The 18,225-nt window shown below is 32.0% G+C and overlaps 1 pseudogene across 1 annotated transcript in view; it reads right to left on the bottom strand.

The window, feature by feature from the left end:
* Positions 1 to 3,310: 3,310 nt before the first annotated feature.
* The window catches only part of LOC143235811 (piezo-type mechanosensitive ion channel component 2-like), a 97,874-nt pseudogene continuing 82,959 nt past the window's right edge, over positions 3,311 to 18,225 (bottom strand). Inside the window, exons 27-30 of the transcript XR_013019376.1 lie at positions 16,403 to 17,220; positions 7,579 to 7,810; positions 6,275 to 6,542; positions 3,311 to 5,655 (exon numbers count right to left, since the gene is read on the bottom strand). The product of XR_013019376.1 is annotated as a piezo-type mechanosensitive ion channel component 2-like (transcript). The remainder of the gene's footprint in view (positions 5,656 to 6,274; positions 6,543 to 7,578; positions 7,811 to 16,402; positions 17,221 to 18,225) is intronic.

Genomic DNA, 18,225 nt, shown 5'->3' with positions numbered 1-18,225 from the left:
ATGTTACAATAAATATAATGATGTAATCACTGAGTCTAGATTTCAACAAAGGAACAAGAGAATTAGAAAGTGAAATTATTGTATATGCATTTTCTGTGTTTTATGCCTGTCATTGAAATCAGATGCAGAGCCTGTATTAAAAGAAATAAAACTCTTTTGTTATCATTACATATGTGGACTTGACATTCTTCTCTTTAGTCAATAGTGCAACTTCCTAGCAACAGAAACTATGACAACATGCATTGAGTGTTACACCATGTATTTGTGGCCAATAACAAAAACTAAAATTAGTCAACTAGATTTATGCAAAAAAATTTTATTTATTACTTGTTCTCTACAACATCTTGTAATAATAGATTTCAAACTTTGAAACACTCCAGAATATCTACATTTCCAAATTCCTAATTCTACAGTTTTGTAACTTAGTGATTTAAAATATTATAGAATAGATTATTGTTAAGCCTAGGAAACATTACTGTGGAAACCGTATTTGCACTACTCTAGTGGCACCGTGCATTCTTCCATAATTGCTATACATTTCTGATAACTCAGATATTTGATACTAATGAATTAATGTCAGTACACAGAGTGTAGATAACTTAGATGTTTGATACTAATAAGCTAATGTCAGTACACAGACTGTAGATAACTCAGGTGTTTGATACAAATAAGCTAATGTCAATACACAGAGTGTAGATAACTCAGGTGTTTGATGATAATGAACTAATGTCAGTACACAGAGTGTAGATAACTCAGGTGTTTAATACAAATAAGCTAATGTCAGTACACAGAGTGTAGATAACTCAGGTGTTTGATGATAATGAACTAATGTCAGTACACAGAGTGTAGATAACTCAGGTGTTTAATACAAATAAGCTAATGTCAGTACACAGAGTGTAGATAACTCAGGTGTTTGATGATAATGAACTAATGTTAGTACACAGAGTGTAGATAACTCAGGTGTTTGATGATAATGAACTAATGTTAGTACACAGAGTGTAGATAACTCAGGTGTTTGATGATAATGAAATAATGTTAGTACACAGAGTGTAGATAACTCAGGTGTTTAATACAAATAAGCTAATGTCAGTACACAGAGTGTAGATAACTCAGGTGTTTGATGATAATGAACTAATGTCAGTACACAGAGTGTAGATAACTCAGGTGTTTGATGATAATGAACTAATGTCAGTACACAGAGTGTAGATAACTCAGGTGTTTGATGATAATGAACTAATGTCAGTACACAGAGTGTAGATAACTCAGGTGTTTGATGATAATGAACTAATGTCAATACACAGAGTGTAGATAACTCAGGTGTTTGATGATAATGAACTAATGTCAGTACACAGAGTGTAGATAACTCAGGTGTTTGATGATAATGAACTAATGTCAGTACACAGAGTGTAGATAACTCAGGTGTTTGATGATAATGAACTAATGTTAGTACACAGAGTGTAGATAACTCAGGTGTTTGATGATAATGAACTAATGTCAGTACACAGAATGTAGATAACTCAGGTGTTTGAATCAAGTAAGCTAATGTCAATACACAGAGTGTAGATAACTCAGGTGTTTGATGATAATGAACTAATGTCAGTACACAGAGTGTAGATAACTTAGATGTTTGATACTAATGAACTAATGTCAGTACACAGAATGTAGATAACTCAGGTGTTTGAATCAAGTAAGCTAATGTCAATACACAGAGTGTAGATAACTCAGGTGTTTGATACTAATGAACTAATGTCAGTACACAGAATGTAGATAACTCAGGTGTTTGAATCAAGTAAGCTAATGTCAATACACAGAGTGTAGATAACTCAGGTGTTTGATGATAATGAACTAATGTTAGTACACTGAATGTAGATAACTCAGGTGTTTGATACAAATAAGCTAATGTCAATACACAGAGTGTAGATAACTCAGATGTTTGATACTAATGAACTAATGTCAGTACACAGAGTGTAGATAACTCAGGTGTTTGATACAAATAAGCTAATGTCAATACACAGAGTGTAGATAACTCAAGTGTTTGATACTAATGAACTAATGTCAGTACACAGAACAAAACTAGCCATATAATGCATAGACTTAAGGAAATGTAATGTATCACTTCATATTCATAGCTTTAAAAGCCCATATTAATCCTAGAATACATCATATAGCAACATATAAAATTATTGCTTGCTACTGACAGTTTGGTAGTGAAGTAAAGACGGAGTCATGTGTTACATAATACAGTACTCTACTATTTGTGGAGAGGTGATGCATGATGGTTTGAATGAGAAACGTGTTGGAACTTTGGATTCCAACACTGGGATGATGAAGGCTTGTGGCAAATGTTCACAAACAGAGGACAGTACAGAATGAGAAGAGCCAATCTTGAAAGTGAAATGTGAGTACTGTGTGAGAAACATTGTCTCTATACAAGATCTATGTCACAAACAGAGGGCAGTACAAAATGGGAAGAGCCAATCTTGCAAGTGGAAAGTGAGTACTGTGTGAGAAACATTGTCTCTATACAAGATCTATGTCACAAACAGAGGGCAGTGCAAAATGAGAAGAGCCAATCTTGCAAGTGGAAGGTGAGTACTGTGTGAGAAACATTGTCTCTATAAAAGATCTATGTTACAAACAGAGGGCAGTGCAAAATGCAAAGAACCAATCTTGCAAGTGGAAGGTGAGTACTGTGTGAGAAACATTGTCTCTATACAAGATCTATGTTACAAACAGAGGGCAGTACAAAATGAGAAGAACCAATCTTGCAAGTGGAAGGTGAGTATTGTGTGAGAAACATTGTCTCTATACAAGATCTATGTCACAAACAGAGGGCAGTGCAAAATGAGAAGAGCCAATCTTGCAAGTGGAAGGTGAGTACTGTGTGAGAAACATTGTCTCTATACAAGATCTATGTCACAAACAGAAGGCAGTACAAAATGAGAAGAGCCAATCTTGCAAGTGGAAGGTGAGTACTGTGTGAGAAACATTGTCTCTATACAGGATCTATGTCACAAACAGAGGGCAGTACAAAATGAGAAGAATCAATCTTGCAAGTGGAAGGTGAGTATTGTGTGAGAAACATTGTCTCTATACAAGATCTATGTCACAAACAGAGGGCAGTGCAAAATGAGAAGAGCCAATCTTGCAAGTGGAAAGTGAGTACTGTGTGAGAAACATTGTCTCTATACAAGATCTATGTCACAAACAGAGGGCAGTGCAAAATGAGAAGAGCCAATCTTGCAAGTGGAAGGTGAGTACTGTGTGAGAAACATTGTCTCTATACAAGATCTATGTTACAAACAGAGGGCAGTGCAAAATGCAAAGAACCAATCTTGCAAGTGGAAGGTGAGTACTGTGTGAGAAACATTGTCTCTATACAAGATCTATGTTACAAACAGAGGGCAGTACAAAATGAGAAGAACCAATCTTGCAAGTGGAAGGTGAGTATTGTGTGAGAAACATTGTCTCTATACAAGATCTATGTCACAAACAGAGGGCAGTGCAAAATGAGAAGAGCCAATCTTGCAAGTGGAAGGTGAGTACTGTGTGAGAAACATTGTCTCTATACAAGATCTATGTCACAAACAGAGGACAGTACAAAATGAGAAGAGCCAATCTTGCAAGTGGAAGGTGAGTACTGTGTGAGAAACATTGTCTCTATACAGGATCTATGTCACAAACAGAGGGCAGTACAAAATGAGAAGAACCAATCTTGCAAGTGGAAGGTGAGTACTGTGTGAGAAACATTGTCTCTATACAAGATCTATGTCACAAACAGAGGGCAGTGCAAAATGAGAAGAGCCAATCTTGCAAGTGGAAAGTGAGTACTGTGTGAGAAACATTGTCTCTATACAAGATCTATGTTACAAACAGAGGGCAGTGCAAAATGCAAAGAACCAATCTTGCAAGTGGAAGGTGAGTACTGTGTGAGAAACATTGTCTCTATACAAGATCTATGTTACAAACAGAGGGCAGTGCAAAATGCAAAGAACCAATCTTGCAATTGGAAGGTGAGTACTGTGTGAGAAACATTGTCTCTACACAAGATCTATGTTACTGTAGTGAAGTTCCTTCTTAATTAAAAAGGTTTTTTATTTCTCTACCTTTGATCTATTAAATTTGATGGATGGATTTCTCAACAGCATTGAAAGCTACAAAACCAAGTATCTACAAAGTAAACTGATAACATAGGACAAATCAGGACTAAAGTGTTGACAGTACAAGTACAGAGAACTAGTCAGGACTTAAATGTAGACAGACAAATTAGAGAAGTAGTCAAAACATAAGTATAGACTGTAATAATACAGAGAGAACTAGTCAGGACTTAAGTTTAGACAGTACAAATACAGAGAACGAGTCAGTGTAGATAGTACAAATTCAGAGAATTAGTCAGAACTTAATGGTAGACTGTATAAATACAGAGAACTAGTCAGGACTTAAGTGTAGATAGTATAAATATAGAGAACTACTCAGTGTAGACAGTACAAGTACAGAGAACTTGTCAGGACTTAAGTGTAGACAGACAAATTAGAGAAGTAGTCAAGACTTAAATATAGACTGTAATAGTACAGAGAGAACTAGTCAGGACTTAAGTTTAGATAGTACAAATACAGAGAACTAGTCAGGACTTAAGTTTAGATAGTACAAATACAGAGAACTAGTCAGGACTTAAATGTAGATAGTACAAATATAGAGAACTAGTCAGTGTAGACAGTACGAATACAGAGTCATTGTCCACCATGATAAAAATTTAGATTTGTTTCCTTTTATATAGATTTAACATGCTGATACAATCTCATCAGCTAACTTAATCCAATAAGTTTGTTTGTTCCAAGCTGATCCATAGATCGATTCCATAGATAAACTCCAAGTGAAAAGCACAAAAACTGCATTATTTATAAAGTTGTCTAAGTAGGTGTACATAGTGCAGAAGTTAACAAGCATTGAGACATGTCTTGACATTCCAAGAACCATGTAGTAACTTTTAGTTGATTATACTTTAAGTTATCCAAAAACAGAAGTATAAAAACCATTTTCTCTTTACTTTCTTTCTTTCCAAAAAAAAGGTTAACAAATACATAATTAGGCTTCAATTAAGTTTGACTCGAGTGTTAATCAGATATTAAGTCAACAACTGGAAATTGTGTTGTAAGTAAATACAAGGTTATCAATGTACAAATATGGAGGTTCACAAACTGGATTTCTGAGGAACATATATCAGATATGTTACAAAAAAACTCTGCTTTTAGTCTTCTACTAAAATCTATGAAATATTTAAATGAATTTAATTTGAAGAAGCTATTACCAGAACTATTTATTAGTATCTTTATTTTAAACACTAAGAAACTATTTTTCCAAAATATTTTCTATATCCTACCAAGCATTCTCTTTACCTGTTAGGTATTTTTCAGTATAGAGGATAATTATACACTTAAGTAAGTTACTTTAGACAGAATTATGTAATGTTCTTCTCTCTAAACAAATTAAACTATGCTTTTCCAGAGACAGCTGAGTTGAATACATTTGGAGAATCGTGTTCAAGTGACAACTGTGCTCATTATATGAAAGGATGAACTTCAAGTGATTGAGAAAATGAAATGAAACTTTTCCAGGCAGCATGGCTCACCTTCTGTTATTCTGTGCAGTTGAGAACTGTATATAGAGAATCAAAAAGTACTGGAAACAATTTTGAAAATACCACAAACAGATGAAGAACAGCAGCTACTGAAATATTTGTTTTAATTTTTCATCATGATCAAAATATGCATTATTACTCAGTTAAAGTATTTGTAATCTTCATTACAGAAATAATAAGGTTTGAAATTGTGGCAAAATGAAAAATAAAATGGACACTTCTGTTTACAAATAATAATAAACTGTAAAAAAATTGATTCTAGATTAGATGTAAGGAATAATAAAAGTTAAAACATCAATGTTAATTATCAGAAATAATAAATTATAGAAAAATAAAGTTAGGAGAGAGAGAAATAATTAAAGCATCAGAGTCATATATTAAAAGTAATGAACTTTAGGATATGATGGTTAAATATCAAAGTTAATATTACATCCAAGAAATGGTAAAATTTAAAATATTAAGAGTATATTTCAGAAACATTGAGCTTTATAAATGTTTATAGGACAAAAACAAGCAGCTTTACAACATTATGATTAGAGGTTCTTGATAGTGAAAACATCACTTAAATGTTCAGATTAAATGAGTTGTTAACAGTTCTAATAATTTTAAGGCCTCTGATTAAAGTGTTTGACTTACGTTAATTTGGACCTGGGTTAAGTTGTGGATACCGTGTCCATGCTATTAAGTTTTCAGGAGATCTGTACAAGAAGAGCAACTTTGCATAAAGATCCTCCTCCAGTGAAAACTCTCGACTCTCACGAACAAGATAGATGTCGAGACAGAGTTGAAGGACACGGTCCACGTAAGGCATGTCACTATATATGATCTTGAAGCTGGTGCCTGTCACAGCACCACGAACTACTCTAGACACCACCAACACAAGGTTGTGTACATTCCAACAATCCTAGAACAAAATAATTTCTAAATGAAGTCATAAAGAATAATTATAGAGCTTTAGAGTGAATGTTTAACCATCTATAGCTGTTTTCTCATAATTCTACTGATTATTCAAAGAACACTGCATGTGGATGGTTGCACAGTAACAGTAACCATAAGCTGTGTTTATTTCATTCATGATTCACAACTAACACTGCTCTTTTTAACGTATATTTTAAGGTTCCTCTGCGAGCAGAATGAACTGGCAATTGACAAAATGGAAGTCTAACTGGTTGTCAAGCTAATTTACCTAATTTATACTTCAAGAACAATATATAAATAAAACATGGGGACAACTAAGCTAAGTGTGGTCCACCATACTGGACAGAGATGACTTCCAACAAGGTACTCAGAAGACACTTGTTTTCACCATACAAACAATCACTGCCAATAGCACTTTAACCAACTTAGGTTTACTGAATAAATTATCTTTGAATTAATGTGAAGATTTATAATCAAGAAAATCTAGCTAAGTTTTAAAACAAGAAATTAAGAAACTATTATGGCTAAAAACAAAACAGAATACACTAGGTTCATTTGATTAATGTAATTCCATAGAGTTCAGTAACTGTAAGAACACAATAGTGGATATTGATGGCTTCACAAAACTCTTAAGTCACATACTAGATTTATACTATTTATAACACCAACAAAATACAAAGTTTATATACCTAACACATTTACACTACTCACCACAAAATATCACAACAGAAATTGAGCATCTAAAAAATTAAGATAATTAATTTTTTTAGAAACTTTTTATTATTAAAACATAACAAAAGTAAATATGTAATTTAAGTTTGTTTGTTATCAAGTACAAAACTACACCCCACAAGTATCAAAACCTGGTTTCTGGTGGTGTAAGTCTGTGAACATATCACTGTGATACTGGAGGAATGTAGTTCAGGGTTCTTGAAGGAGTTTGTTACATTACAGTCATTTAGATTTGTTTTCAGAATTTGGAAATTCACTACAATATAAAACTTGTTTGTTAGAAATCATACCCATATCCTGAAAGAGCAGAGAGCTCTGAGGGAAAAATCTTTTCACTGAAAGCAATCAGCTGCAAGTACTGGCAGTTTCTTGGTGAGAGAAATGAGTAAGGATAGCCACTATTGGAGCACTGTTCCTGTACCTCCCACCACCGTGATTCAACACTAAGGTTACCAAATGATACGTGTCTGAGACGTAGGGAGAGATTTCTGTAAAGCTTCTCATCTGTATCAGGCTGGAGTTCTGAAAGTAATATCATTATCTGTATCAGGCTGGTGTTCTGAAAGTAATATCTTTATCTGTATCAGGCTGGTGTTCTGAAAGTAATATCATTATCTGTATCAGGATGGTGAAGTAATATCATTATCTGTATCAGTCTGGAGTTCTGAAAATAATATCATTATCTGTATCAGTTTGGAGTTCTGAAAGTAATATCTTTATCTGTATCAGGCTGGTGTTCTGAAAGTAATATCATTATCTGTATCAGGCTGGAGTTCAGAAAGTAATATCATTATCTGTATCAGGCTGTAATATCATTTCACACAGATACACATCTTATTTTACATGTAACATATATATACACACTTTATTTTATCTCTCAGAACATGTTCTTGATTAATGAAATGCCTTGAGTTAGAAGTGTAACACAATAATACAAAAAACATTATTTCATGTCTGTACAGATTGTTCTAGTATAACTTCTTTTGTTGCACATACGTTTGAACAAAGTTATAATTTTCATATCATCAGTCACAGGCCTCAACTTTACTTAAATGCAAAGTAGTTATTGTTATGGCTACAACAAAGGTTATTACAAATACAAAAAATACTTAGACCTGAGCTGTACCCATTGTAATCAATACAATAACAAATATTACCAGTACAATCAACATTTATACCTGAGCCATATCCATTGTAATGGATACAGTTTATTATCAGTACAAACAACATTTAGACCTGAGCTGTACCCATTGTAATGGATATAATAAAAATTATTACCAGTATAAAAAAAACATTTAAACTTGAGCTGTATCCATCGTAATGGATACAATAAAGGCTATTGCCAGTATAAACAACATTTAGACCTGACTTGTACCCACTGTAATGCATACAATACAGGTTATTACCAGTACAAACAACATTTAGACCTATTGTAATGAATACATGTTATTACCAGTACAAACAACAATTAAGCTTGAGCTGTACCCATTGTAATGGATATAATACAGGTTATTACCAGTACAAACAACATTTAAGCTTGAGCTGTACCCGTTGTAATGGATACAATACATGTTATTACCAGTACAAACAACAATTAAGCTTGAGCTGTACCCATTGTAATGGATATAATACAGGTTATTACCAGTACAAACAACATTTAAGCTTGAGCTGTACCCATTGTAATGAATACAATACATGTTATTACCAGTACAAACAACATTTAGACCTATTGTAATTAATACAATACATGTTATTACCAGTACAAACAACACTTAGACCTGAGCCTTACTCATTGCTACAGTTACAATAAAGGTAATAATAAGTACAAACAATACTTAGACCTGAGCCTTACTCATTGCTACAGTTACAATAAAGGTAATAATAAGTACAAACAATACTTAGACCTGAGCCTTACTCATTGCTACAGTTACAATAAAGGTAATAATAAGTACAAACAACACTTAGACCTGAGCCTTACTCATTGCTACAGTTACAATAAAGGTAATAATAAGTATAAACAACACTTAGATCTGAGCCTTACTCATTGCTACAGTTACAATAAAGGTAATAATAAGTATAAACAACACTTAGACCTGAGCCTTACTCATTGCTACAGTTACAATAAAGGTAATAATAAGTACAAACAATACTTAGACCTGAGCCTTACTCATTGCTACAGTTACAATAAAGGTAATAATAAGTATAAACAACACTTAGACCTGAGCCTTACTCATTGCTACAGTTACAATAAAGGTAATAATAAGTACAAACAACACTTAGATCTGAGCCTTACTCATTGTAATGAATACAATACATGTTATTACCAGTACAAACAACACTTAGATCTGAGCCTTACTCATTGCTACAGTTACAATAAAGGTAATAATAAGTATAAACAACACTTAGACCTGAGCCTTACTCATTGCTACAGTTACAATAAAGGTAATAATAAGTACAAACAATACTTAGATCTGAGCCTTACTCATTGCTACAGTTACAATAAAGGTAATAATAAGTATAAACAACACTTAGACCTGAGCCTTACTCATTGCTACAGTTACAATAAAGGTAATAATAAGTACAAACAATACTTAGACCTGAGCCTTACTCATTGCTACAGTTACAATAAAGGTAATAATAAGTACAAACAATACTTAGACCTGAGCCTTACTCATTGCTACAGTTACAATAAAGGTAATAATAAGTATAAACAACACTTAGACCTGAGCCTTACTCATTGCTACAGTTACAATAAAGGTAATAATAAGTACAAACAACACTTAGATCTGAGCCTTACTCATTGCTACAGTTACAATAAAGGTAATAATAAGTACAAACAATACTTAGACCTGAGCCTTACTCATTGCTACAGTTACAATAAAGGTAATAATAAGTATAAACAACACTTAGACCTGAGCCTTACTCATTGCTACAGTTACAATAAAGGTAATAATAAGTACAAACAATACTTAGACCTGAGCCTTACTCATTGCTACAGTTACAATAAAGGTAATAATAAGTACAAACAATACTTAGACCTGAGCCTTACTCATTGCTACAGTTACAATAAAGGTAATAATAAGTACAAACAACACTTAGACCTGAGCCTTACTCATTGCTACAGTTACAATAAAGGTAATAATAAGTACAAACAACACTTAGATCTGAGCCTTACTCATTGTAATGAATACAATACAGACCTGTTATTACCAGTACAAACAACACTTAGATCTGAGCCTTACTCATTGCTACAGTTACAATAAAGGTAATAATAAGTATAAACAACACTTAGACCTGAGCCTTACTCATTGCTACAGTTACAATAAAGGTAATAATAAGTACAAACAATACTTAGACCTGAGCCTTACTCATTGCTACAGTTACAATAAAGGTAATAATAAGTACAAACAATACTTAGACCTGAGCCTTACTCATTGCTACAGTTACAATAAAGGTAATAATAAGTACAAACAATACTTAGACCTGAGCCTTACTCATTGCTACAGTTACAATAAAGGTAATAATAAGTACAAACAATACTTAGACCTGAGCCTTACTCATTGCTACAGTTACAATAAAGGTAATAATAAGTATAAACAACACTTAGACCTGAGCCTTACTCATTGCTACAGTTACAATAAAGGTAATAATAAGTACAAACAACACTTAGATCTGAGCCTTACTCATTGCTACAGTTACAATAAAGGTAATAATAAGTACAAACAATACTTAGACCTGAGCCTTACTCATTGCTACAGTTACAATAAAGGTAAAAATAAGTATAAACAACACTTAGACCTGAGCCTTACTCATTGCTACAGTTACAATAAAGGTAATAATAAGTACAAACAATACTTAGACCTGAGCCTTACTCATTGCTACAGTTACAATAAAGGTAATAATAAGTACAAACAACACTTAGACCTGAGCCTTACTCATTGCTACAGTTACAATAAAGGTAATAATAAGTACAAACAATGCTTAGACCTGAGCCTTACTCATTGCTACAGTTACAATAAAGGTAATAATAAGTACAAACAACACTTAGATCTGAGCCTTACTCATTGCTACAGTTACAATAAAGGTAATAATAAGTACAAACAATACTTAGACCTGAGCCTTACTCATTGCTACAGTTACAATAAAGGTAATAATAAGTACAAACAATACTTAGACCTGAGCCTTACTCATTGCTACAGTTACAATAAAGGTAATAATAAGTATAAACAACACTTAGACCTGAGCCTTACTCATTGCTACAGTTACAATAAAGGTAATAATAAGTATAAACAACACTTAGACCTGAGCCTTACTCATTGCTACAGTTACAATAAAGGTAATAATAAGTACAAACAATACTTAGACCTGAGCCTTACTCATTGCTACAGTTACAATAAAGGTAATAATAAGTACAAACAACACTTAGATCTGAGCCTTACTCATTGCTACAGTTACAATAAAGGTAATAATAAGTACAAACAATACTTAGACCTGAGCCTTACTCATTGCTACAGTTACAATAAAGGTAATAATAAGTACAAACAACACTTAGACCTGAGCCTTACTCATTGTAATGAATACAATACATGTTATTACCAGTACAAACAACACTTAGATCTGAGCCTTACTCATTGCTACAGTTACAATAAAGGTAATAATAAGTATAAACAACACTTAGACCTGAGCCTTACTCATTGCTACAGTTACAATAAAGGTAATAATAAGTACAAACAATACTTAGACCTGAGCCTTACTCATTGCTACAGTTACAATAAAGGTAAAAATAAGTATAAACAACACTTAGACCTGAGCCTTACTCATTGCTACAGTTACAATAAAGGTAATAATAAGTACAAACAATACTTAGATCTGAGCCTTACTCATTGTAATGAATACAATACATGTTATTACCAGTACAAACAACACTTAGATCTGAGCCTTACTCATTGCTACAGTTACAATAAAGGTAATAATAAGTATAAACAACACTTAGACCTGAGCCTTACTCATTGCTACAGTTACAATAAAGGTAATAATAAGTACAAACAATACTTAGATCTGAGCCTTACTCATTGCTACAGTTACAATAAAGGTAATAATAAGTATAAACAACACTTAGACCTGAGCCTTACTCATTGCTACAGTTACAATAAAGGTAATAATAAGTACAAACAATACTTAGATCTGAGCCTTACTCATTGCTACAGTTACAATAAAGGTAATAATAAGTACAAACAATACTTAGACCTGAGCCTTACTCATTGCTACAGTTACAATAAAGGTAATAATAAGTACAAACAACACTTAGATCTGAGCCTTACTCATTGCTACAGTTACAATAAAGGTAATAATAAGTATAAACAACACTTAGACCTGAGCCTTACTCATTGCTACAGTTACAATAAAGGTAATAATAAGTACAAACAACACTTAGACCTGAGCCTTACTCATTGCTACAGTTACAATAAAGGTAATAATAAGTACAAACAACACTTAGATCTGAGCCTTACTCATTGCTACAGTTACAATAAAGGTAATAATAAGTATAAACAACACTTAGACCTGAGCCTTACTCATTGCTACAGTTACAATAAAGGTAATAATAAGTACAAACAACACTTAGACCTGAGCCTTACTCATTGCTACAGTTACAATAAAGGTAATAATAAGTACAAACAATACTTAGATCTGAGCATTACTCATTGCTACAGTTACAATAAAGGTAATAATAAGTACAAACAATACTTAGACCTGAGCCTTACTCATTGCTACAGTTACAATAAAGGTAATAATAAGTACAAACAATACTTAGACCTGAGCCTTACTCATTGCTACAGTTACAATAAAGGTAATAATAAGTATAAACAACACTTAGACCTGAGCCTTACTCATTGCTACAGTTACAATAAAGGTAATAATAAGTACAAACAACACTTAGACCTGAGCCTTACTCATTGCTACAGTTACAATAAAGGTAATAATAAGTACAAACAATACTTAGATCTGAGCCTTACTCATTGCTACAGTTACAATAAAGGTAATAATAAGTACAAACAATACTTAGACCTGAGCCTTACTCATTGCTACAGTTACAATAAAGGTAATAATAAGTATAAACAACACTTAGACCTGAGCCTTACTCATTGCTACAGTTACAATAAAGGTAATAATAAGTACAAACAACACTTAGACCTGAGCCTTACTCATTGCTACAGTTACAATAAAGGTAATAATAAGTACAAACAATACTTAGACCTGAGCCTTACTCATTGCTACAGTTACAATAAAGGTAATAATAAGTACAAACAATACTTAGACCTGAGCCTTACTCATTGCTACAGTTACAATAAAGGTAATAATAAGTACAAACAACACTTAGATCTGGAGTTGACTTGTGTAATGTTAAAGCTATACACTAAAAGTTAGTATCAATAATGAATATCGTCCATCAAGATAGTGGTTCATAATAGGATTCACCCTGAACAAATGAGAAAAAACATCCTAAAAAAGCAGACTTATTCTTGAAACAACACTCAAGACCTATTATCTCAGTGCTTAAGGCTGCTAACATTTTGATAATAGCTAACAAAAATTGATTTTATAATAGACACAATTTGTCAATTTGTTCTTCATATCATTCTTATTTCCCTTGAGAAACTTTACAAACCTACTAAGAAAACTCCTTTGCAGACCATAGGACAACTTCTGTGATGATTATTGAAAAAATGGAAGAAAGAGGTTTTCAGTTTTTATCATCACTATTGGCTAAGTTTCTTTTCCAAAAACCAAATTCTTCAGCAAAGATGGCTAGGTATACTATGCAAAATTCTATTTACAGCTATTAAACTTCTGTGAAGGTTGTAGGGTTATTTGTGAGTTAAATCTCGAAAATTAAGATTTCATAGAATCTTTCAAAGTCCTTCTTTACTATAAACATAAACTCTTTAAAGCAACTCAAGCTTTGTTATAATAGTGAGAAACACTTAATTTTATTAGAATATACAATGTGTACATTTATAACAGTGCTTCCATGATTGGTTATAGTTTTTATAAACTGCTTAAGATAAAATGGCTAAGAATATTTTACTGAAACTCAAACAGTAGTAATGAGCGCAGTATTGAGTACATCATAGGGTAGTTTTAAAATTAATTTCAGCTCCTTCATTTTCTTACCTGTAAGAATGTCACTTTTTCCATTCAAAAAATCAGAACGGTGTTAGATACATTAACACAGCCCATTAATTAGAAACTGCCACTTTGATGATTCATCAGTTCTCGAAACTGCTGTTCTTCATTATATCTTGGGTTCACTGTTGTACTTTGTTTCTACTTGGGTTTTTGTAATTGTTTCATTGAGTTTTCTAACAGTAGGTAATTACCATAGTAGATTTCTATACTTTTGTGGGTAGCGATTTATTCTACTGATTTTCATAATTTGATAAAATTGTGAGTTTGTATTTTATTATTATTATTCATATTTTTGTTTCACAAGCCTACAGATATAATGTATGAAGCCTAACATTTACAGATATAGTGTATGAAGCCTAACTTACTTAAAAATGTGATTATTTTTCATTGGATGTTGATTTGCATGGCTATCAATACACAAAATGTGATGTTGTTGTGACTAGCTTTCTTTGTAGAGGACACTCATTAAACATGTGTTCATAAGAAACCTCAGGCAAAAGGCCAGTTTTCTCCGTAAATAATAGATGGGTAGAATAAAAGCCAGTTCAGCAGTAACTGGTAAAAAAACCTGTACAATTCAACTCAATACATATGTACGTATATAGTTTAAAATTTATTCTCCATAAGTGGGAATAAAAAACTTAAGAAATATGAGAAATAGAAATATTTAATTTAAACAGATAATATGGATTGTGAATAACATCAGAAATAAGATAAACCTAAATTGAAAGATTATATTTACAAGCCTACAGCTAGGGACTCTTAAATAAGTAAACAAATCAAGATGGAAATAATGTCTTCTTTATTTTATCAAGCTAGAATCCATATTTAATTATCTTATACTCACATTACTTGTTAAGTATTTAAAATGTTTCAATTCTTCTAAAATGAATAAGTACTGAAGACATAGAATCAAATTATCTTGTACTCACATGACTTGTTAAGTATTTCAAATATTTTCATTCTACTAAAACTGATAAGTACTGAAGACATAGAATCAAAGTATCTTGTACTCACATGATTTGTTAAGTATTTCAAATATTTTAATTCTACTAAAATTGATAAGTACTATAGGCATGGATTCCAATTATCTTGTACTCACATGACTTGTTAAGTATTTCAAATGAAAAATATTTGATAAAAATGACTGTAATGAAACATAACTAAATTATTGAGAATTACAGCTTTGTTTTACATATATATGTAAACTACTCACTTAGTGATGTCGAGAAAACCCACTTGTAGAGAAATATAAGTTTTACATATAATAAAACTACTCACTCAGTGATGTCGAGAAAACCCACTTGTAGAGAAATATAAGTTTTACATATATATTAAACTACTCACTCAGTGACATCGAGAAAACTCACTTGTAGAGAAATATAAGTTTTACATATAATAAAACTACTCACTCAGTGATGTCGAGAAAACCCACTTGTAGAGAAATATAAGTTTTACATATATATTCAACTACTCACTCAGTGATGTCAAGAAAACCCACTTGTAGAGAAATATGTATTAAACTACTTACTATTTCATAGAATTATAGAAGTAACATTAAAAGTTGTAACAGTTGATCAAAAGTGTTTGGAAGAAAATCATCCATTAACTTTTATAATGAATTAATCACACACATTGCTGGCTTTTATATTTGATTTCAATATATATAAATCAATATAAATTAACATGCAATTCTAATAAACTGTCTAATTAAACTGGGTTCATCAACCAATCTCAAGTTATTTAAACATTGGTAAATATTATGTTTTTTGGGTATTATGAAAACCTAAAACCATACAATCAATTCTTCTGAGAAGGTACTTATATCTATGTACAATTTTAAGTTGTGTTAACTGTTGAATTCATTGTTTTACAGGTATTAAAGTTTTAAAAATCTGAAAGTAATTGCAAATTGTTTCAACTCACCACTGCTACTGACTAAATCTTTGATAAGAGAAGGTTGACCTCGACCAGGAACTTTCAAGTACTTGGGGAACAGATATGGAAATTTTATTTCATGAACGTCATTCCCACTATTCAGCACATCGGCCAGCTTCTCTCGGAGCTCTCGATGTTCGATATTATCCAATTTAATAATATGTTCATTATGGACAGTCTTCTCTATGTCTGAAGCCTTTGATTCTCTGGAAAATGACCAAGATAGCTTCACGTTCAATTCAGTTTCATTAGACAACAATTCAGCAATTAGAGCAGACTGACTAGGAGGGCTGATGCTCCACACTGAAGTGGAATTTCCATTTAGTTCAATCAACGTAACATCTTTGACATCATAGTTGGCAAGAAAAGACTGAGCAGATGAATCTGATCGGTAGTAATACAACATTTTGTCCCAGTCATTCTTTGTAAAAGGCTTGAGTGAACTTCGCTGGGCACTCATTTTAAAAATGGGTTCATAGCCTTCAACAGTAATCTCCACTGTACAATCATATGGAGTATTTGGCAACCTCACAGTGTTGCCTAGGGCAAACAGCAGCAAAGGAAACCAGATGATTAGAATAATAAGGAACAGTAGCAGGCCTCCGACACCATACTTAATTAAGGCAGCACGATTAACTCCCCGTGGGGTGGGGTATTCAGCTTCCACTCGACGGATACACTTCAAGAGATAAATGTTTGTGAAAATATCTTCCATCTTCAACCAGTTACTCACATTCAAGCTGGTGTCTGTCCAAATCCAGTCCATCAGTGAGCGCAATTCATAAAGAAAGGGAATCATCATGTAACTGGAAACATATTTAAAGATAGACTTACAAAATATTTAATGTTATTAAAATGTTACTTAAAAATATTTAATGTTATTAAAATGTACTTAAAATATTTAATGTTATTAAAATGTTACTTAAAAATATTTAATGTCATTAAAAAGTTACTTAAAAATATTTAATGTTATTAAAATGTACTTAAAATATTTAATGTTATTAAAATGTACTTAAAATATTTAATGTTATTAAAAAGTTACTTCTTTCTTTCAAAACTTCTTTAAACATGAATCACATGTACTTCAGATTTCACAATGTGCTGTTTCATCATCAATATTTTACCAACATTCGTTCTAATACAGTTTTCATTTAACAATCTGTCATCAGAAGTAAATAGTTTGTTAAATTCAACAAGGTATAATAACAATCTATAACTACTCTATCTATAATATAGATATCTGTACATGTGATATCTGACAGGTTTTATGTATTTATAACTACTCTATCTGTAATATGTATATCACTACAAGTGATATCTAACAGGTTTTCTGTATTTATAACTACTGTATCTATAATATATATATATCACTACAAGTGATATCTAACAGGTTTTATGTATTTATAACTACTGTATCTGTAATATATATATCACTACAAGTGATATCTAACAGGTTTTATGTATTTATAACTACTGTATCTGTAATATGTATATCTGTACATGTGATATCTAACAGGTTTTCTGTATTTATAACTACTGTATCTGTAATATGTATATCTGTACATGTGATATCTAACAGGTTTTCTGTATTTATAACTACTGTATCTGTAATATGTATATCAGTACAAGTGATATCTAACAGGTTTTCTGTATTTATAACTACTGTATCTGTAATATGTATATCAGTACAAGTGATATCTAACAGGTTTTCTGTATTTATAACTACTCTATCTGTATTTATAACTACTCTATCTGTAATGTGTTTATCAGTGCATGATCCACAACATAACTTGTTTTATGTTTAAGACTCA

Source organism: Tachypleus tridentatus, chromosome 12, assembly GCF_004210375.1.
Source record: "Tachypleus tridentatus isolate NWPU-2018 chromosome 12, ASM421037v1, whole genome shotgun sequence".
NCBI classification, from domain to species: domain Eukaryota; kingdom Metazoa; phylum Arthropoda; class Merostomata; order Xiphosura; family Limulidae; genus Tachypleus; species Tachypleus tridentatus.
This window is presented reverse-complemented; position numbering and strand designations above follow the sequence as displayed.